Source organism: Carassius auratus, chromosome 15 (assembly GCF_003368295.1).
Source record: "Carassius auratus strain Wakin chromosome 15, ASM336829v1, whole genome shotgun sequence".
In the NCBI taxonomy this organism is placed as follows: Eukaryota; Metazoa; Chordata; class Actinopteri; order Cypriniformes; family Cyprinidae; genus Carassius; species Carassius auratus.
The window spans coordinates 10,282,197-10,304,969 of record NC_039257.1 but is presented as its reverse complement, the minus strand read 5'-3'; the positions used below and the strand labels follow the sequence as shown (position 1 = coordinate 10,304,969).

At 36.5% G+C, this 22,773-nt stretch overlaps 1 protein-coding gene across 3 annotated transcripts in view; it reads left to right on the top strand.

Moving 5' to 3' along the window:
• sez6b (seizure related 6 homolog b) overlaps window positions 1–22,773 on the top strand; it is a 175,177-nt gene that overhangs the window by 115,745 nt on the left and 36,659 nt on the right. The window lies entirely within an intron of this gene.

The window sequence follows — 22,773 nt, the reverse complement described above, 5'->3', positions numbered from 1 at the left end:
TGGTGCAGAATTGCTGTAGATTCAGGGGTGAACTAAAATGATATGATTACTATATTTACTACATTTTGAACCCGTGTGAGTGATTTACCTTTGTAGATGACAAAAGAAGTAGTTTAACAGAATGTTCATGCTGCCCTTTTTCAGATAATAAAGATAGATGGTGATCAGAACCTGACCATAGTTATTTTCCCTTTTGGCAAAACTCCCAAATCTCACGTATATTTGTATATAGTACCATGTCAAGATATTACATGCCAAAAACGGTAAATGATAAATATCTAAGTAGTGTTATTATAGTATTATTTTAATATCATTTTAGTTTTTATTAATATTTCAATTAGCTTTTATTTTATTTTTTTATTTTCAGTGTCAGTAATTTAGCTTTGTGTCATTTTTATACTTTTTATTTAGTATTTATTTATTAGCTCTATGTATATTTCAGCTTTAGTTTTAGTAATTGTATTACTTTAACTTTCATTTTCATCTAATTTTATTTTAGCTACATATTTCAGTTACCAAAAATATTTTAGTAGTTTTAGTTAATAATAACAATTCTGCAATAAAGGCCAAATATTAATACCAAACTGCAGTGTCAATTATTTACATTTGCATATTCAAATAGCATAAATATACAGCAGATTTTAAGGTTTTTAGATTTAAAGTGTATAATTTGTAATTTATAATATTTATAATAATTCCAATATTAATTTATAGAATAATAAATAAAGCATTTAAACAATTCACAATATTTATAATATTGATTTAAATTTTGTATTCTGCAGTATGACTTTGGAGGATGTCTGTCCTTTCTGCAGCTTGTCATGATTAAAAAGTTAAGCATGAAAATACTGTGCAAGAACTTTTATAAAAAACAACAACAACTGATGTTTTTACTGATGTTAAAACCAAACCTACGGCCTTGTACTTCAACATATTGAGGTTATAGAGAGAATGATCCTCATTGAGCTACAAAATAAAATGATTTTTCTACATGTAAGGGAATAACACTTCTGGATGTTTTTGTTCAAATATCAGTTTTTTTTTAACAAGGTCGTTTCTTTAAAAAATTGGCTGTGTTTCGAGATGGATGAGCCTGTATCTCCATTTGATTTCCTCAGCTTTTTCCAAGGCTTTGTGTTGTGAGCATTAGAGTATAAACACATCAAACTCTTTTATAGTGCATTTAACTTTGATCTCTTGTCATGTGTCTATAGCAAAGCTATTTTCTACCATACCTCTAACACACCGGTCCTGTCTGTACATTCAGCAGGCTGTACTGTTTGACGGATGACAGATTCTCTAAATGGGAACCTTCATCAGAGACACGCACATTAAACATTTAGACCTCTCAATAATTCAGATCACAATGAAAGGACACTCGCCGCCCCCCCTTTGCGTCTGGATAAAGGTTAAACAGAAACTAGGCAGGACTGATGGAGTGGAGTTAGAAATGGAGGCTTCGCCGCACCACCGCTCAAATACCACAAGCTTCAGATAATGTCACTCTCATACGGCACTGCAGAGGAAGCACATCTGTATGCATATGCATGTGTTGTGGGTAAACTGATTTGGCGAATGCTTTAGCAAGGTATTATGAGCTGAGGATCTTAGTCCTGCCCCGGTAAGAGCTCAGTTGTGTAGTTGAGCCATGATAAAGTCGGCTGATCTGGGCTGAGCCTAGCCGTGCATGGCGAGCTGCTGTGTGAGGTGATGGCTGAGGAAGCTGCTGTAATATCTTCCACCCTGCTGCTCGCCCCTCCCAGAGGTGATTAACCCTGCAGGGCGAAGGATCACCTGCTGCGATACACGCTCTCACCCACTGACACACATCCTCAGCCGATGCAGGGCTCCACTTCTTGCTTTTTTTTTATTTTATTTTTTTTCAAAATTCACACTCACTAAGCACCACATGCAAGTAAAAAAAAATAATTGCGAGGAAATGAAAGTGTTCCTGGCCAGTTGGCATGTAACTTTTTGAAAACATTTTTTTTTTTTAAGGCTTCGGTAAATTCATTGACTGTTGTGTTTTTTTTTTTGTTTTTGTTTTTAATGAACAATGGTAGAAACAAAATGTTTTTTCCACTATCACTAAAATAAAAAGATTTGATGATTTATTGATGGATAATGCATAGCATTAGGAATGCTAATGTTATTAGCATATTTGGATGTGAGCATTTAGAAATTTGTATTACTGATTGTCTTTGGAAGTAACAATCAGTTAATTGTGAGTGTTAATCATGCAAAACGCATTATACTTCACTAATAAAATAAAGAAAAGAAAATGGTCTTCCTCCAATTTAGCTGTTTTTAAAAGTTTCTTATGCTCACCCTGGATACATTTTTAAAATGGTCATGAACTTTTTTTTTTCAACATTTTACTTCTGTAACAAAGAAACAATAATTTAGAAGTCTATTTTCGTTCCTGTTTTTAACCCCCTTCATCAGAACGCTCTGTCTGAATAGGCGTGATGGATTGTAGAGTCTAGACTAGAAGTAAACTATAGAGAAAATATAGAGATTTTTTTTTTTTTGTCAATATCGCACACCCCTAGTTCTGACACAAACTGATTTTCAATGGTTGCTTTGTCCCGTTTAGTGTAGACAGTCTCAAGCTGTTGGTTTGTGTCTTGGTGTGTTAAAGTTTTTTTTTTTTTTAGCTAGTAGAAGTTATGAATGGTTGGCTTTAACAAAACCCCAATAAAAACAGTAATATTGTGAAATATCAAAACAGTTTACTAAATTTCTATTGTATTTTATATGCAATTTATTCCTGTAATGGCAAAGTGAAATCCTCAGCATCACATGATCCTTTAGTAATCTTTCTAATATGCTGATTTGGGGCTCAAGAAACATTTCTTTGTATTATCAATGTTGAATACAGTTGCACTGCTTAATATTTTTGTGTAAACAGTGCCCCCTGATTCTTCAGCGAATAGACATTTCATAAGAACAGCATTTTAATTACAAATTATAACTTACTGTCTTGCTGACAAAGAGGTTTTCTATTATATTATAACTATTTTGAGGTTATCTGTCTGATTTTAAAGACATACTGACAGAAAACACATTTAGGTCTGATTAGGTCACACCTAGTTAAAGTTAAAGAGCTATTCTTGAGGCAGTCGGTTGTAACTGGCAATGTCACACTAGTAGTGGGTCAATATCTCTCAAACCCTTCGGGAGATCTGTACTCTCAACATGGTCAAAGTTTTACTATTTGCTGCTTGACCGTAAAGTCTAAATCAAGGCATTTTATGACACAATCTTATACGCTGTGTAAGTCGTCCTTTGACCTTATTTGTCAGCAAGGGCTTCATAGAGGCACTGTAAATGCTGTCGTACATTGACAGACTGGATTTCTGTGATAGATGAGAATGTGGTAGTTTTATATGTGTAGACATGCCCTGCCTTGGCTCATTCACACGCCTCTCTTTCCTTCTGACCCTGCTCGCCTGTGCGGCATTGTGCCGAGGCCCTGAATCCCAAAGGATCTGGAGCTCACCGCATCCTGATTTTATTTCAGTTCCGCCCTTGTGGTTTATAGAGTGCTAGATGAAAGTAAAACCAGTTTTAATGGATCTCTGGGTGATCTTGACCGTGTAACAGGTGAGTCGGAATAGCTGTAAAACAAAATTAAACAATTCAAACTCTTCTGTGTCTATACGGTGTCATAGATCATTCAATTCCCCGATTCTTTTTCTGTTCTGGAAGACAATGGTGCTTTGATATTCCATTCTGTTTGATCCCTAGGTTCACCTTGTCTGGTGCGGAAAAAAGTGAAAATATTTTCAGTAGACAGGCATGCAAGATGAAACAGATCTGATTATGGATGGACACACCGACTCTGAGAGAATAGCTAATTAATTTCCAGGTAATGAGCTGCCTCTTTTGAGAGGTTGACAGGTTAATGAATCCTGCCCTCTCAACATGAGTCGTCAAAAAAAAAAAAAAAAGACCTGGACTGACACAGTAAGAAGAGTCATGTCAGGTCATTTCTAAGAACGGCTTTAAGAGCGAACAATGCTGCAGGTGTGAGCAAGGTCACAGAGATTGATAGATGAAAATAGGGCCATTCATGAAATAAAAAAAAAGAGCAAAGGAGATTTTGCAATGAAAAGGCTCCACAATTAAGCATCAAACACTCTCCTTCCTCCGCTTCTCTGTGGGAAATTGCTTTAACATTTAAAGAGTCGGTGGGTCTACAGAAAGAGATGGTACCATGCTGAGTCCCATAGAATTGCACATTTTATTCGAAGAAGAGAGCTGTAATTCTTTCCTTTCTCAGTTTTAGAAGTGCCTTTATCGTTTCAAGTTTATGTGACCTGCCACTCTGTACACAGTATGTCACCTTTCTCACCCGATTAGGGAGTCGTGTCATGTGTCCGCGTCTGATTTGTAGACCTGAAACATGCGCGTCTTGGTGCAAACGTTGCCCTTCGCAGTGATAAACGTCTGGATGGATCAGTGTCTTTGACGGCTGCGTTAAAAGAGCTTTGACATTTAGTGGTTTCAGAGCGTTCGGTGGCTGAGGTGTCAGATCAGCTTAAGGAGATGTGCGGCTCAGGCTGTATTTCACCTTTATTTCAGGTTCACCTCTGCCTGAGGCATCTCATTTCTGCAACATTAATTTTCGGCTCTCCTGCCGTGTGTGACGGCCAATAATAAAAGGCCAAACCGCCCTCGTGTTCATGTCTACAGCAGATTTATGACTGAGGAGTTTTTATCTCCCTCTGTTGTTCTTTTGTAATTTTGTACACCCTTAGTATAAAATCATTTTGTCTTTTAATTTATCAGTATTCAAGTCAGCCGACGTTTGCATTATATTTTACATAATAACATGATAATTAGGGGCCAAGCACCGAAGGTGCGAAGGCACCTATTGTGTTTGTTGGCGTTATTAGGGGCCAAGCACCGAAGGTGCGAGGCACCTATTGTTTTTGTTGGCGTTCTTATTATTATTATTATTATTATTCTTCCGACTGGGAGTCTATGGCAGCCCATAGAACCAAATGCGGGAAAGTTGTAATGGTTTGACATTCTGATAGAGGACAGTGCCAACATTAAGTACACCAATTTTGGTGAGTCTAAGACATTGCCTCTAGCGCCACCAACTGTCCAAAGTTTCACTTTTATTTTGTTAATAACTTTTTAACCCTAAGGCCAATCAACAAAAAATTTTTTTCCTCTGATTCCTGAGCTCATGCCAATTCGATTGCATACTATGACGTCATTTTCTGTCATAGAAATATGGCCGCCATTTTGAATTTTTTAAAAAACCTACTTTTTCGAACTCGTCCTAGACGGTTTGTCCGATTCACACGAAAATTGAACCAGATTATCTTCAGGCAGTGCTGACCAAAAGTTATGCAAATCAAATTGATTCGTCAAACCGTTTTCGATAAACGCTCTAACAAATTTTATGTAGTGCTTACAAAAACAGTCGTAAGGCTGTATCTCGGCAACGACTTATCCTATTCAGACCAAACTTGGTACATGTCATAACAAGCATGACCTGAGGCAACTTGCTGTGATTGGGCGCAAGCGCCACCTACTGATCCGGAGATATGAAAAACTGCTATTTTTGCTTATAACTTCTGAACAGTTTGTCCAAAAATCATAACATTGGTCTTGTTAGATTCAGGGCAACATGCCGAGTCGACTGATATCCAATTTGACCATTTCGGCCATTTTGACTGTCGGCCATTTTGAATTTTGTGCTAAAATGCTGTATTTTCTGAACACATCAACGGATTGTTACGAAACATGGTATGGGTCATCAGCACAATGTCCTGAAGGAGTATGAGAAGTTTCGAAACAGCGCCACCTAGTGGTGATCTTCTATTTTTAAATGCTTATAACTTTGGGTGTGGTCGACGTATTTTCACCAGACTCATCAAATTGGACTCCTGAAACCTTACCGAGTCCTATGATACCAAACATGCTAGGTTTTGCCTTACGGTTTGTGTAGCGTTGTGATTTAGCGCTTAAAAAACATTTGGCTATATCTTCGAAACCGCTTGTCTGATCGAGACGAAACCACCGTCAGAAGTTCGGAAACATAGGTCGATAGCTATACGCCAATGCCCAAATGCAAAAATATTGATAGTAAGGGGTAGTAATATTCAATCAAAGTCAAGAGTCAGTCAATTTTTACGTGTTTTTTCATGTAAATGTCTATAACTCTGAAGTGAATTGAGATATTTTCACCAAAATTGACACGCATATGTATGGGCTCACTCTGATGACACATAAAAGAAATGGTGGGACTGAGCCTCTTGGTGGCGCTATAATAGAACAAAACATGAAATTCCCATTGACTTCAATACAGTTTTGTGAAATAAAAGGCTATACTAAACAAATGCATTGGTGTTATATTCCACAACTCAGAATGTGCCAACAACATCATCCCCTGAAGGTACTCAAAATATTTTGAAACAGAGCCACCTAGTGGTCAAAAGTTATAACTCAATTTACATAAAGGCTAATAACTTTTGAAAGGATCTGGCTATTGACATGACGCTGATCTTAATAGATTCCTTGGGTCAAGCCGAGAACATAGATATCAAGTTTTCCTTATTTGGCTGAACTTCCTGTCCGCCACTTTGATTAATGTTGAAAACCTACTTTTTCGAACTCCTCCTAGACCGTTAATCAGATTTTCACCAAATTGGACATGGATCATCTTCAGACCATGCTGGCAAAATGTTATGGATTTCATGTCGATATACGAAACGGTTCTCATTTAGCGCATCAACGAATTTGCTGGAATGATGCCAACATTCATTTGAGGCTGTATCTCTGCAAAGCTTTGACATATTTGCACCAAACTTTGTATGTGTCATCGTCACCTCACACTGACCATTCCAAACTAATTTGGTAACAGCGCCACCTATTGGTTACATGTGATAAGCCAATAAATCCTATTACTAGTTGTTGTGTTCATTGTTTTTAAGCCATTTTGCCTAAAATAATCTTAAAACTGTCTTAATTACTCATTCCTGCCATTCGTCTGAAGCTTGCTTCTGTAGTGCTTGGCCCCGTTATTGCTGCTTGCAGCTATATTTATTATTCTTCTTCTTCCACCCCAAGTCTATGGTAGCCCATAGAACCGATTGCGGGAAAGTTGTATAATTTGGCACACTAATAGAGGACTGTCTGAACATTAACCGTAGCAAATTTGAAGTCTCTAACTCAAACTCTCTAGCGCCACCAATTGTCTAAACTTTCAAAAACTTGATGCTAATAACTCTTGAACCGTAAGCCACAAAATGAAAATTCTTTTTTCCTGTGATTCCTTGGCTCATGCCGAGTCGAATGGACACCGAATTTCAAAAATCGCAAGGTTTAGTTTTTTCGCTATCGTCAATTGTTCGTAAAACCTACTTTTTCGAACTCGTCCTAGGCCGTTGCACCGATTGTCACGAAAATTGAATCAGATAATCTTCAGACCATGCTGGCAAAAAGTTATGGAATTCAAGTTGATTTCTCAAACCGTTTCCGAATAGCTCATGAACGAATTCTTCGAAAAGCATGCAAACGTGAACGTGAGGCTATATCTCCGCAACGGTTTGGCCTATTGAGACCAATCTTGGTGGGTCTTATAACAACCATTCCCTGGGACTACCTGCAGTGTTTCGGCGCTGTGCCCCCTAGTGGTCAGGAGATATGAAAAATGCATGTTTTTGCTCATAACTTCTGAAAGGTTTTGCCAAAAATCACGAAAGTGGTGTCTTTAGATTCAGTGCATCATTCCGAGTCGAACGATACCGAATTTTTCCAATTCGGCCATTTTGGGCGTCGGCCATTTTGAATTTAGTTGTAAATTGCTGTATCTTAAGAATGAAGTTCCGTATCGTTTCGCCAATAATTACAAAAATGTCCGGCTCCATGCCCTGAATGTACACAAAAAAATTGGGGGCAGCGCCACCTTGTGGTCAATAGTTATAACGATTTTTCGAAAAATGCTAATAACTTTTGCATACATTAGCCTATTGTAACAAAGCTGATGTTGATAGATTCCTTGGGTCATGCCGAGAACACCGATACCCCATTTGTCAATTTTGGCAAAATTTCCTGTCCGCCATTTTGATTCATGTTGAAAACCTACTTTTTCGAACTCCTCCTAGACCGTTGCTCAGATTTTCACCAAATTTGATTTGGATCATCTTCAGACCATGCTGGCAAAAAGTTATGGAATTTGTGTCGATACACGTAACCGTTTTCAATTAGCGTACCAACGAATTTGCTGGAAAGATGCCAAACTGCATCTGAGGCTGTATCTCTGCAAAGGTTGGAGATATTTACACAAAACTTAATATGTGACATTGTCACATCACATTGACCACGCCACATCATTTTGGTCACAGCGCCACCTATTGGTCAAGAGTAATAAACCAATCAATAACCGCTAATTATTACATTTCCAATAATGCTAATAACTTTTGATTGCATTAGCCTATTATCATGAAACATGTCTCAAAATGTTCCTTGGGACATGCCGACAACATACATACCAATTATGTCATATTAAGCAAAACTTCCTGTCCGCCATTTTGATTCATGTTGAAAACCTTTTTTTTTAAACTCATCCTCAACCGTTTGTCTGATTTTCACCAAAATTGAATCAGATCATCTTCAGACCGTGCTGACAAAAAGTTATGGATTTCGTGTCAATAGACGAAACCGTTTTTGTACAGCGCTGCTTCAGATGTCAGGCATCTTCACAAAATGAGTCTGAGGCTATATCTCTGCAAAGCTTTGTTGTAATTAAGCCAAACTTGTGTGTGCCATTGTCTAACATGGAGAATAGGCTCACAGACACTCACACACAGAAATGAAATGGTTCAACTATTATATGAATAATCAATAAGCATGATTACACACACACACACACACACAGAGAGAGAGAAGTACATGCCCACACATTTTGTTGTATGTAGATATTTGAAATAAATTATAGGTGACACACAACTCACAGAAAGACTTCTTTTCTTACATTTCTATGTCAGGTTTCATTGCATTCATATTCTGACATAATAGTAAACATTTGATATACATGTATGAATAAATTGTTGAACTTTCACTCAATGTGATCTTAAATGCTTGAACAGTAATATTAAATAATAGTAATATATATTTTTCTAGATGAATCAATCATCGAGACAATGAACTGTAATGTTTTAGTCTTTAGTGAGCCCATTAGTGGTCTTCCAGTGACATCTAGTGGTCGTAAATGCAATTTATCATACAACACTGTCTCTTTAACCTTTATAACTGTTATATGTTGTCTTAATTTCATTCCAAAGAAGCATACGCAATTTATGTATAATTTCACAGTCTAGATAATAGTACTGCACTGATTTTAAATAACCTAGATATGGCTGACAGTAAAAGAATAGAACAGAATTACAGACACACACAAACATGAAATGTTTAAACTACTATATTAATACTCAATAAGCATGCTTAAACCCACACACAGATGCACACATTTTGTTATATATATAGATAATTAAAATAAATGATGGGTGATAAAACCTATTGCAAGTCTTCTGTTTTTATGGGCTTCTATGTCATTTTTCAGGTTTCATTGCAATCATAATCTGGCATAATTATAAACATTAGATATATCTGTATGAATAAATTGGTAAACTTTGATTCAGTGTGATCTGAAATGCTTGAACAGTTATATTAAATAATAGTAATATACATTTTTTCTAGATGAATCCCTCAACAAGCCCATAAACTGTAATGTTTTAGTCTTTAGTGAGCTCATTAGTGGTCTTCCGGTGACATCTAGTGGTTGTAATTGCAATTTTTTATTCAACACTGGGTTTTGAAGCTTTATAAATATTACAGTGTTCTTTTTTACCTAATCTCTGTTAAATTTTGCATGATTGTTTAGAAAAAATACAGATCTAATGCATGTGTGATTATATTAGCCCTTTTTTTTTTGCAGTTTAATGCCATTCACAACAGAAATCTTTTGTTTTTTAGCTGTTATAGCACCAGCTATTTTCTGATCTTAATGAAACTTTGCATGCTTGGTGGGTCATCTTTCACATGTTATAACCAAGTTTCATAAAGTTTTGAGTTTTTGTTTCAGTTTTATAGGCTTTAGGTTACATGTGGCCACGGCCCTTTCCTAAATGACCTCTTATAGCTAACCAAAGGACAAAATGCAACATATTTTGGAAAATTATTGATCTAGAGAGTCCATAGAATATTATTGCAGTGGTTTGATCAAGACTGAACAAAAAACCAGGTGACCCAAAACATTCAAATTCGTGGACCAATTTTACGAAAAAGGCTATAACTCGGGAACAAAATGAGATATCTTCACCAAACTCAGAACTCATTTGCATGAACAAAAACTTTAGTCAAATTATTTTTTTTTTCCATATCTGCCACTTGGTGGCGCTACAGGATGAAAAAAAAATCAAATGGCTATAACTAAGCAACCGTTGATCCAATCAACTTGAAAATTGATATGGCCCAATGTGGCACAACTGCTCTATGAGGAATTTCACTTATCTTAAAAAACATGGCCGCCATTGGCCAAACAACTTTAAGCACCTATTTGACAAGGTTAATGGAAGTCGATCGGAACGAAACTCGGTGGGCATGTTCGACTCATTGCCCTAAAGGTCTGTAAGTATTTTGAAAGAAATTGCCCACAACATTGTCACCTCCCACAGAACACAACAAAGCGATTTGATTACAGCGCCACCTATTTTCCAAAAATGATAATGCATCATTTTACTGGAGTTTTACTGGCTGTTTCAATTACACTCTTCCAATAATTGCTTTTCTTACTCGTTGCATTTGGTCTGATGCTCCATGCCATGCTTAGCTCCTCGCTGTGGAACTTTTATTAACGATTTTCAGCCATTTCAATTACAATCATGCAATTATTAATTTCATTATTCATTGTTGCATTTGGTCTGATGCTACATATGCTTAGCTCCTGATGTTGCCGCTGGAATGCTTGGCCCCGTGATTGCTGCTTGCAGCTATATTTTGACTTATTTTTGACTGAAGCATGATATTTAATAAGGAATAACGTGATTTTATCTATTAGGAACTGATTGGATTGTAAAAAGTGTCCATTACATACGTGGATGGAGAAGAGTGGTTGAAGTGAGGGGTTGAAAACTAAAGGACTGTTTATGTTAAAGTTTACTAAGATATGGAAAGTCATTTAATTTCAGTAAGAGCCAGTGATTTTCTGTAACATGAGCAAACTTTATGCAAATTAGCAGCAACAGCAAAGTAATACTGATGTCAAATAACATGTAGAAATAAAAAAAAATTTGTATTTACTAATTGCTTTTATATTTTGGTAACACTGGTAAAGAAACCAATTCTAACTATTAGCTAGTTGTTTATTAGCATGCGTATAATTACCATATTGGCTGTTTATTATTAGCTATAAAGCACATATTTTGTGTGACCATAATAACAAGTAAAAAGTCCCTTCATTTCTATTAATAATCTCTTATTTAAAATGATCGTATTTATTATTTTATGTATACAGTATATATTTTATAATTTTATTTATATTAAATCAAAGTATATACATGTATGTGTATGTGTTTGTGCTGTTAATCAGAATATTTAAGTGATATCCAAAATGTTGTTTAACAGGGGTGGAAAGAAACCATAAACACCTCTTAAAAAAAAAAAAAAAGGCAGTTCATGACTATCACTGAAAAAAGTTGTTTCAGAGAACATTACAATCTTAGTTTTGATACCATTACAAAGACAAAAAAAAAATTCTCTCTGAAATAAAATGCATCAATGAATCCCACATGACAAGACTCGAAACATGTATTATGCTGCTAGGAACATTTCTCACATCCACAGCTTTCTTTGCCAGACATTTTGGAAGCTGATCAATAGAATTACGGTATAAATGAGTCTTCCGTTGACTAAAACCCCATCCACTTGATGATGATTGTGATGATAACGGCCTTGTGCGAACACTTCTTGGCAGCTGTTAGCAATCCATAGCAAAAAAGCTGTTTCAAACGATGTGCTATTCCAGCACAGTGGCGGTAACATCCAGGCTGTTCTCCACCGGTGGTGATGGTGGATTAGCACGGAGTGAGAACTGTGTGTGTAGGTGTGCGGAAAGTGTGTTGACAACTCACTCCTTACTGCAACACAGATGTAAGCATAGCTCCAGATCTTCCATCCATTAATTCATAAGCCCTCCCTCCCAGCTAGGAAGCCCAGCTTGTGATGTTCCAGGGAAGAAGGCACTTTTAAAAAGGCGGAATCCCACTTGCAACCCCTCTCTTGAGGATGGCGCCAGTCCTGCTTCTGATCCAGCAAATCCAGTATCATGAGACAAGGCTGTACACAAACATTTCTGTGTGAAGGTAGATTCAGTTGATAAAGAAATAGCTGGTGGCATGTATGTTATTGTGCATCTAGCCGCACATGTCAAGTACACGGGCACTGAGCAATACAAGCAGACAAAAATCCGTGATCTGACTACTTAAGCGCAATTGAAAGCGTCTGACCAGCCTGCAGCTTTTATGTTTGTTTGAAGCACAAATGAGTTTCTCTATGTAGTTCTCGATGGTTTCAATGCAAGTCCTCCAAGACTGGCTTCTGTTCTCCGGTTTGGTCGCAACCCCGAGTCTGTCAGAAATAACATGCAAATAAAAGACTTTGACTTATAGGAACCATCTTGGCTCAGCTCATGAGGTTTAGCCAAGCAAAGAAGATGAATAAAAAGAGATTTTAATTAGCCCCTTTGGCAGAGTGTGTCCTTGTCTCTGTCCATGACGGCTACAGATAATGAGGTTGGCATGTCTTTTCAGGTTAGTTAATATCTAAAAAGTAGCCTATTTTAGAAGCATTTAAGTTGAAATGAAATGTCAATGTCAATGGCCAAAGCTCTCAAATGTCCATATGTCCTCAACAGTTGGGGAGCATTGATGACTTGTTCTTCATCAGTCTTCAAGGAGCTTACACAAGAAAACCTGCGATCACATAAGACGCCCCCTCTACAATCATATCTGAAGGACTCTTACGTCTGAAGAGTGATCTAATAAGAATGATCTGAATGTAACAAAGCGAGCATGAGAAGTGCTGTACACTCTGTGCTTTATTAGACAGAAATGAGAAACAACACAGGCTGAATCCTCATAGCCAATTAGCTGAGAAGTGCCATGTGCCGCCAACGTCTCAGAGAACAGAGCTGCATGCTCACACGCCAAATAATGAGGAATTATTAAATATTATTGACTTTAGATAATGAAATTATGTGTGAAACATTCTCCAAGTTACATCTTCAGTATCTAGCAGTGGTATGGTGCTGCATTGGCTTCCTTTCAGTTTAACTTGGAACTTGAAATTGGTCAAACCCCACAGGAAGTTGAATTTTAGTCTGTCCATCCATCCATTCATCCACCCATCCTAGGACTGTGCAAAAAATCGAATGCGATTTTCATGCGCATTTCATCAGTAAAGATGCTCCTGTAATTAGAAGTATATCTCCAGCACGTGCGTTAAGATCAGGGTTGCCAGGTTTTCACAGCAAATCCTGCCCAGTTGCTTCTTAAAACTAGTCCAAAACTAGTCCAATCACGTTTCTGGGAGGTTCACCGATAAAAATTGCTTCCGGGGGTTCAAATATAAATTTTTTGGAAGGGTTGCCCTGGTAAAATTCACATTTTAGGGGCTAAATATCACGTTATTGGTATTGGGGTTGCTTCAAACCGCGGACATGAAAAACAATCACAGACTTGGCAACACTGGTTCAGGTGGAGCAGCAGTTACTACACAGAGCCGTAGTCTACTGACAACTAACACAAAATCGCTTTTAAAACCGACAAAGAATCGCCTGCGATTTTAACATCGATTTTGTGTAGATTGTCAGTGAATTACGGCTCTGTGTAGTAAATGGCAACCGGTGTTGCCAAGTCTGTGGTGGTTGTTTTTCATGTCCGCAGGTCAAAGCGACCCCAATACAAATAACGTGATATTTAGCCCCTAAAATGCGAATTTTTCCAAGGCAACCCGGCTAAAAAAACTTATATTTTAACCCCGGGAAGCTATTTTTATCGGGGGACCTTCTGGAAGCCCGATTGGGCTAGTTTGTTGTGAAAACCTGGCAACCCTGATCTGAACGCACATGCTAGAGATATTCTTCTAATCACAGGAGCGTCTTTAGTGATGAGATGATTTTCTATTGTTCAATCTATCTAGTTGAATAGAAGTTGAACTGAAATCTATCTATCGTTCTATCTATTGTTGTATCTATCATTCTGTCATTCATTGTTGTTCTATTTATCATTGTTCATTCTATCTGTCATTCTATCATTACTCTATCAATTGTTTCATCCATTGTTCTGTTGTTCTATCCTTTCTTCCATCATTCCATTCATTCATCGTCTATCTATCACTTATTCTGTTGCTCTGTTTATCATTCTGTTGTTCATTCAGTCATTCTATCCATAGTTCTATTGTTCCATCCATCACTCTGTCGCTTCATTTTATTACGTTTAAAGTTTGCCAAGACTAAAGTTTGTCAAGTGTTGCTTTTTAGTTAAAAAATTACAATTACAATAATTAAGTTAAGCTTATTATATATTACAGTAGTAGATAATATGTATATCTTTTGCGTGGAGACATTGTATGTGGGCAAATTAAAATGAAGTGTGCATAACCACTTTGACCACAATCTAATCGTTCAAGGCACAAATCACCGTAAATACCCAGTGTTAGGCCCTTGTGTCTTGGGATATTTTTTTCAATCTACAATTGTAAATATTAAGTCTTTCAGTTATCTATTAATCAACTGTTTGTTGCTCCAATACACACACTGTCATTTCAGTGACCTATTTAGAACAGTCTAGCTCTCATGTATGTGTCTGTCACTCTGTGAAGTGCAGAAAAATAGTCATTGAGAGGCCGATTTAAAAGCAGTGTGGTTCCTGAGGTTGTCTGGGTTACGGCTGCCATTGTTTCCTTCTTCCACTAAAAGCCATTCCCTCCCACTTCACAACCGTGAATAACAGTAATGATGCAAAACCCTAGTAATTACATTAATGATTGGCTGTGACACAGGGTGCATGTCAGTGCAGATGGTTTAACAATGGAGCGTGATGTCAGTGGGTGGGAGAAAACATCAAGACTTTCATGCTTTCTCGTTTGCCGGAGGATTGGAGCATAGACACGCGTTCGTGTTTGCTGCTGTCTGCCACGTTTTGCATTCTCATGCATTTTTCATTCCAAACTTCACTCGTTTCTTATATATTCATGCAGGGATTTTTTAAATACACTCATAGCTGAGTTAGAAAGTCTCTGCTCGGCAGATTCCTCTCCGTTTGGCTGCGAATGAAGTTTGACATCCAGTTTAATATGTGAATCCTATCTCAATGAGCACATGTATTGCTCTAAAGTTCACTTTTCATTCCATGTAATTGCCTCCCTGAAACATTTTTGTGCGGATTGATCCACAGCTTGAAATAATCCATTGGATTTCAAATATCACCATGCACCGTTATTTACAAAACAATCATACTGCCACATGTTGTTTACTTATTGTATGAAAAAGCTGTCTTTTGTAGTCTATCCTCATTCCAAATACAATGGAGCAGAAAAAAATCTGTTCAGTTTTGTTGCCTACATACTGAGAGAGATGCATTCACGTCACCCGGTGCGGCGGCCAATGTGTAGATAATCTATCAGTGTATTGTGAGGAGACAGACAGCGAGAGAGCGAGGCTGTGTTATTGGAGTCAGGGGGATGTGGCTGCTCTGGGTTTTACTGAAAGCACATAAGTGCTCTGATGGCCTGTCAGAGAGAGAAAGGGATGCTGGGATTCTGTCAAGATGTCTGGGAGTGTCTCCAGGCTCCCCGTCTCACCGTGTGACACATGCGGCCCCCAGAATCCTTCGCAAATCTCTCAGGACACAGTCCGCGGACTCGTGCCGTATATTCAACAACACTCTGCAGACGCGCTGTCAATGTAGAGCTGAAAGAAAGTACAACTTATAATGAGGAGCGCACTCCCCCTCCGGACAAAATGGCGCTTGTCACTGGAGACTTCCTGTTACTTTGGAGAACATATGCTCCCTTTTAAAGCTGTAAAATTATACTATTTTGAGAGATATTATTGGTTTTAGAATTCAATGATAGAAAAAGCAAATGCATGTTTTCACACAGTTTTTTGTGTTAATTATAGTTCTTGTCTTGCTAAAACGGCATATAAATCATGACATTTTAGTTGGCAAATTAAGCCAAATATTTAAACATTTATATATTACTTTATATTATACATTTATGTTGTGTACACTACTGTTCAGAAGTTTTTTTTTTTTAAAGAATGCTGTTCTTTTGAAACTCCTGGTCATCAAAGAACCACATGGTATTCACATGGTCCAGATTTTTACAAATATATTAAGCAGCATGACTGTTTTCAATATTGATAATAATAAGAAGTGTTTGAGGAGCAAATCAGCATATCATTTCTGATGGATCATGGCACACTGAAGACTGGAGTGATGGCAGCTGAAAAATTAGCTTTGCCATCACAACATTTTAAAATATATTAAAATAGAAGACTGTTCTTTTAAATTGTAATAATATTTCACAATATTACGCTTTTTTACTGTATTTTTGTTGGCGAGCATCTTTCAGAAATATTAAAAACTTTTAAACAACAAAGTATATATATATCAGTTTAATGTCTTTAAGGTTTAAAGTATAATATGTTTAAAAATGAATCAAAATGAACTGTTTATTTATTTATTTTGCTCATAAATTTTCCATCAACTGTATGTTTTAGTTGAAATCATTTATTAAGTATCGGCTACAGCCTATAAAGCCACGCATGTTTTATCAATCATCTAACTAACATTTTCATCTGAAATATCGAGATTTAATCAAGTTTTTCAATTATTGGCATATTTTCATTTAATTTCTGAGGAAATTGTGCACTATATTTCCAGTCATTAAATTTGTTAAATTGTTAAGAGCTAAATTGTACAGCAGGGATGTTATTATAAACCTTTGCCAACACTTTGGTAGAGGAGCCCATTTTATTTAATCCTTTTAATTAAAAATTAATACAGGGCATTTTCTTAATCACAAAGTTACAGGAGCTCTCTTTGAAAAAAAAAAACATTGTCCCTAACTAAATTAATATGTTTCTAGGTTGTTATTGGTAATGCATTATCAGATAATTATTAAGAGGTAATTCCAGTGCAATTTCCCCCTGCATTCAATAATACAGAGCAGACAGCTGCTCTTTCATTTGCATTTAATGGACATGATAGGGCATAAAATCAAACAGCAGGAAATGGAATTAAATTGCTCTTGTTTTAGAGCCTGGGCGGAGCGTGTGCATGCGTGTAATTGATTGATAGCACAGCGCACCTGCTCATCTGCACATTAACTATCAAACAGCCTTGATTAAGAGAACTGTAGTAATTATGAGAATCGAAGTGCAGTGAAAAAAATGAAGATCTTAGAGATATGGGGTCATTTGCATATACAGAGCTTCTACCTATCAGAGCTTGATTAATAGTCAGGACATTTGGAGATAAAGGTCCGTCGGGATCACATCTATTAAATAATTCAGTGCAAATATAAATTTAACACTTTCTATGTGAATGACACTAGTGCGAAATACAGGCTCTCCTCAGAAGACTAGTTTCAAATAGCACTCGAGCATATGCGAGAAGGGCAGATTCATTGAGCGAGCACATGACAGTAAGAGCACCTCAATCAAATCACAGGCTATTATACTCCCCCGCCGCCACTATTTGAAAGTCGTTTAATGTTTTGCAGGGCCACAGGATCCTGAACTCTCAAAGTTGTGCTTGGGTTCGGCCAGTTAATGAGTGTTTCCCACCGAGCCGTTCGGCCGTGCTGTGACACACCATTGTTTTGTCATTTATTGACCGCTCTCTATGCCCTCACATCATTAGTAGGGCCGTATGAAAAACATGCCAGCGTGAACACGAAACGCACTCTGCCACCGACAGTCTGTTTGCTTTTATGAAATTATATGTGCTGGCACTGAGTTACGGGGGCGTGCTGGAGCAAGACATTTAGATGACATGAATTATACTTCAACGCTTCCATAAAAGAGAGAGTCTGACAGTGAGATGTACGTTTAATGAAGCAAAGGATTTTTACTGTCTCCGTGTTTTGTCACTTGAGGTGTCAATGCAAATAAAAAAGGTTTGGGTTGCTTTTATTTCCATGGGAACAAGCCAGATTCTCCATTGCTGATGAAACGCTTGGTTTTTGTTTGCCACCACCTATTATCTCCTTCTTAAACGAACAGAAAGTCATGTAGTGGAAAATAAGGAGTGCACGGTGGTGTGGCTCTTTGTACGGGAAGATTTTTTTTTTATTCCACTGACAACTATTGCTCACCTTTCCTAAAAAAAATAACATTTTGGGTGCATTTTTTTAATTTCACAGTACACTATCCTCTGTTGACTGGCAAAAGCCTATAGTACAAGCTGGCCATATTAACAGGTTACTTTAGGGGCTTGCAAAAGTAGTTTTTTCTCAAAGTGTAAATGGATATGTATGTAAAAGTGCATATGTGTATATATAAGTGTATATTTTGAAGTTAGAAACACACACACACACACTCAATATGATACATTTATAGATAGAAAGATAGAGAGTGTGGCAGGTCCATGTTGTGAGTAGATACCTGTGTTGTTCCCGGAATATCTCTTGAGGATCTACTTCATGATGTCCATTTGCTCCCTCCACATGATCCAGGTTAATAAGGAGTGATGTAGAAGCCGGTCTTAAATTGAGGGAGATTTCCCTCGCGTCTGTGTCCTCTCGGATTGAGCCACTCACATGCAATCAGCCACAATAAGACATGATGAGCTTGGAGTCGGTGAATCCCTGCTCGTACCTCATAAATAAGCGAAAGAGGATATATTTTTATTAGCTCATGTAATATGCAACACATTTAATAGCACAGTCATTTCTGTAAGTGTGCTACCATCCTGCTGTACTACTCATACTGGGGGAACTGCATGACACAAGAGTGGCATCATTTTCATGTTTTTCCCAGATGACAATATGTACACACACACACACAGAGGCATTTCATGCTTTGAATTGATGATGAAGCTCTGCTTATCAGTGAATTTTTTTGCGGTTGTGTAGAGCGTAACCCTGTACAAGCGCTGGCAGAGTGGAAGCCCGGACACTTATGGACATGGACAGCTCCACTAGTTCTTGACATGCTGTCAGGGCAGCCTGACACACAGCTGGTCACTGTGCTCTTATCAAACAGCAGATGGGGTCCAGTCTGAAGATAACAAATATTCACCCAGCAGGCAACACCTCACCAAGACCACCTCTGCCTGCTTTATCTAAAAGTGTCTGTAAAAGCCATGAAATCCATTTACACGCCTAAAAATAAGGTTGCAGTTAAAACCATAAAGGGATTTATTGTTTGATGTCATAGGATAAGCTGCTGAATTTCTGCTTTTATGGAATGAAATGCATGCATTGGGATGCAAAACACATCTTTACCATATTATGTTTTACATTTACACTGAGTACCTTTGTTTTATCTAACATTCACTTTAAGTATTTTTTTAAACACTGTTATTATAGTTACACTATAATATAGTGTAAAAATAAACAAATTAAGCCTATTTAAGATTTAACTAAAAATTTAAATTCATCATTGTTGATTAAGGATTGTTCAGTTATTCAATTAAAATATGCAAGGATTATTCAGTTTTTTTGGTTACTTGAAATAAAATAAAATAAACATTAACCGAAATAAAATAAAATAAACATTTATTTAAGCCAGATGTAGGCAAGGTTACATCCAATAAGAAAGAAAAATAAAGAGTGAAATCGCTTTAACATCTCAAATATTTCTCCTAGACAGAAATGAGGTTGCTTTAAGATAAAACTGAGATTTTTGCTTGAGTCTCCTGCTTCTCAGACTTGTCTCCTGAGACAAAAACTCTTAACAATCTCACAATGGTCTTCTTTAAAGCTTTAAAAGAGATCTCAACAACATCACACATGTTGCTCATATATGTATCCTATTCTAAAGACTCTAGTGGTCTCACATTTGTCTCTTTTAAAGCTTTACAATAGATTTCAACAACATCACACACTGTACTCAGATTGTTCTCCTTAGCTAGATACTCTGGTCTCACATCGGTCTCCTCCAAAATTTCAGAAAAGATCTCAACAGCATCTCACATGTTGCTTAGATTTTTCTCCTAAGCTAGAGTCTCTGGTTCTCTCACATTTGTATGCTCAAAAGTTTAGATTAGAGATCTCAAGAACATCACACACTGTGCTTCGATTTTTCTCTTTAGCTAAATAATCTGGGGGTCTCATATTTGTCTCCTATGGTGCTTCAAAAGAGATCTCAACAGCTTTTTCAAGTGTGCATTAAGTCAAGTACTTGAAAGACACCAAATAAAGGAGGGGAAATCATAAGTTCAGAGTTAAAGGCTATTTTGAGAGAGAAATTATACAGAAATAAGGATAATGTTACTTTTTATAGGACAATGATTTATGTACTTAAGCACATAATTTGTTGTTGGAAATAGTAATGTACTGGATGCCTTATCAAAACTGATCTACAGAAAATAAAAACCCTGAAGCTTTCCTTGCTGAAGGGCACATAAATGGCTTATGGCTTAGTTTTGATTATTAATTGACTAACGTGATTATTAATACATATTATATGGAAGAAATGTTTGAGCTCATATTGAGGCATTTGACTTGGTGCACACTTTGTAAAGTTGTTGAGATCTCTTCTGAAGCTTTAAAGAAGACCAGTGTGAGAGTGTAAAATAATATAAAACTGCTTTAACCCGTCATTTTAACAAGGATATCCATTTTTCTTACAGTACATTATAATATGATTATACTTTTACATTAGCTTGTAATGATTGATTTTAGTTTTTTTGTTTTTTTGACTAAATAATAAATAATAATAATTTTAATAAAGTCCATTTGTTGGTTAGTGGACATAACATATATGTTGACACAATTTATTATTTTAATACATGTTTAAAAATATCAAAGAATTTTGATATTGGTGCATCCCTAATTACTTTCAAATATAGATCAATACAAATTAAAAGTACTTCATTTCATTTTATTATTATTATAACTAATTTATTTGAAAATGGATAAGTGGATGATTAAAAGGTAGCCATCTATCCATCCAGAAATAAAGAAAGAAATCATATTTTTCTTGCTCAAAGAGATGTAAACGATGTATCCTGTTTTGTGCTTTGGAGGGATGATTCACTGTTTCTGTAGCCATAAGCAACCTAATAGCCATTGAGTGCATTGATCAGGGTTGGGAATAAACCTTCATTTTCCATCCTTTACTGTGCTTTGGCCTGCCCTTAGAATGTACGAAAGTTTTCGTGAGCACATTGCATATGCTCAAGGCTTTTATGTGTTTACAGCTGAAGATGCATTGAGCCAGAGGCGCTGAGCATGTTTGTTTAGAAGCCTGAGATGCGCCAAGTCAAGTTCCTGACTCAAATGCAGAGCCTTCAGAGAGTTCCAGTGGGCAAACAGTCTGTGCATGGAAATCTGTTTGAGATGTTTATACGTGTAAAGCATTCAGAGCAAACAAATCTATCAGTGTGTACCTATAAGTGGATGATAGTGTGGTCTTCTTTCACCTATCACTACTTCTACGACACAGCAGTCTATATGTAATTCTGTCACTTAGACACACAACATTTTATAGCTTTTCTAGTCAAGCGGTTGGTTGTGACTGGTATGCATTGTAAAATAGAAGTCCTTAACCTTATAAAGCATACAATATTATATTATACAAGAAATTCTAAGACATATAAGTATCACCATGATTAAACCTTTGCTGAAAAGCCTGTTGTACATACATGCCTTTAGATGTCTAATTGATAGTTTATTCATTTTTAACCAGTAAAGGCTTTAGTATAATTCTAAAAACACCTTTAGATTGTGGTAAACATTCATTTTTACTGTGAAACTGGTTTTTATGAAGTAAATGTATGGACTTGTATATTGTTAGTAATATTTCAAGATGAACTTGAGCTGAGGCAACTTGAGTTTACATTATTTATTCATTTTTATTGTTTAGAAAAAAACATGTTTAAATGTGACTATCAATATGACCTAGCAGGTATTTGAAGGAACATTTATTTTTTAATCTTTCCAGTATCATTGTATTGCATTGCATTTTGACCCTTAAAATAAAAACTATAGAGCTTTAATAAAAACAGCATTTAAACATAATCCTAATAAGATATATTATTGGTTGATATAGAGTCACAACTTATATATTTATATGCATTTTATAGTCTGCTATCCTGTTTAACAGATCTTATTGATTTACATGGCAAGCTACAGTAGTAGAATTAGATTAATTTTTGCACCAAACTGAATAGATTTGCTCATTTTGGGCCTTTACATAAAATCAAGGTGTTTTTTTTTCTCCTCAAATGAAAAAAGCCTATATAAAAAATAAAAGCCTGATGTATCAAATAGGATACTCAACAAAAAAACATATATGCAAAATATATGTAGAGTTCAGATGCAAAAGCCTGTAAGTGCCATTTGAAATGTTCTTCTAAAATTAGCATTTTTTTTTTTTTTTCAGGCTCCTCTTTGTAGGTTCAGTAATTTCACTGTAATGTCAATGTACCTGTTCTTTCATTGCCATAAGAGTGAAATAACTGAACATATACAAAGTAAACTGAGAAAAAATTAAATTTTTTGAAGAAAATTTCAGGCGGC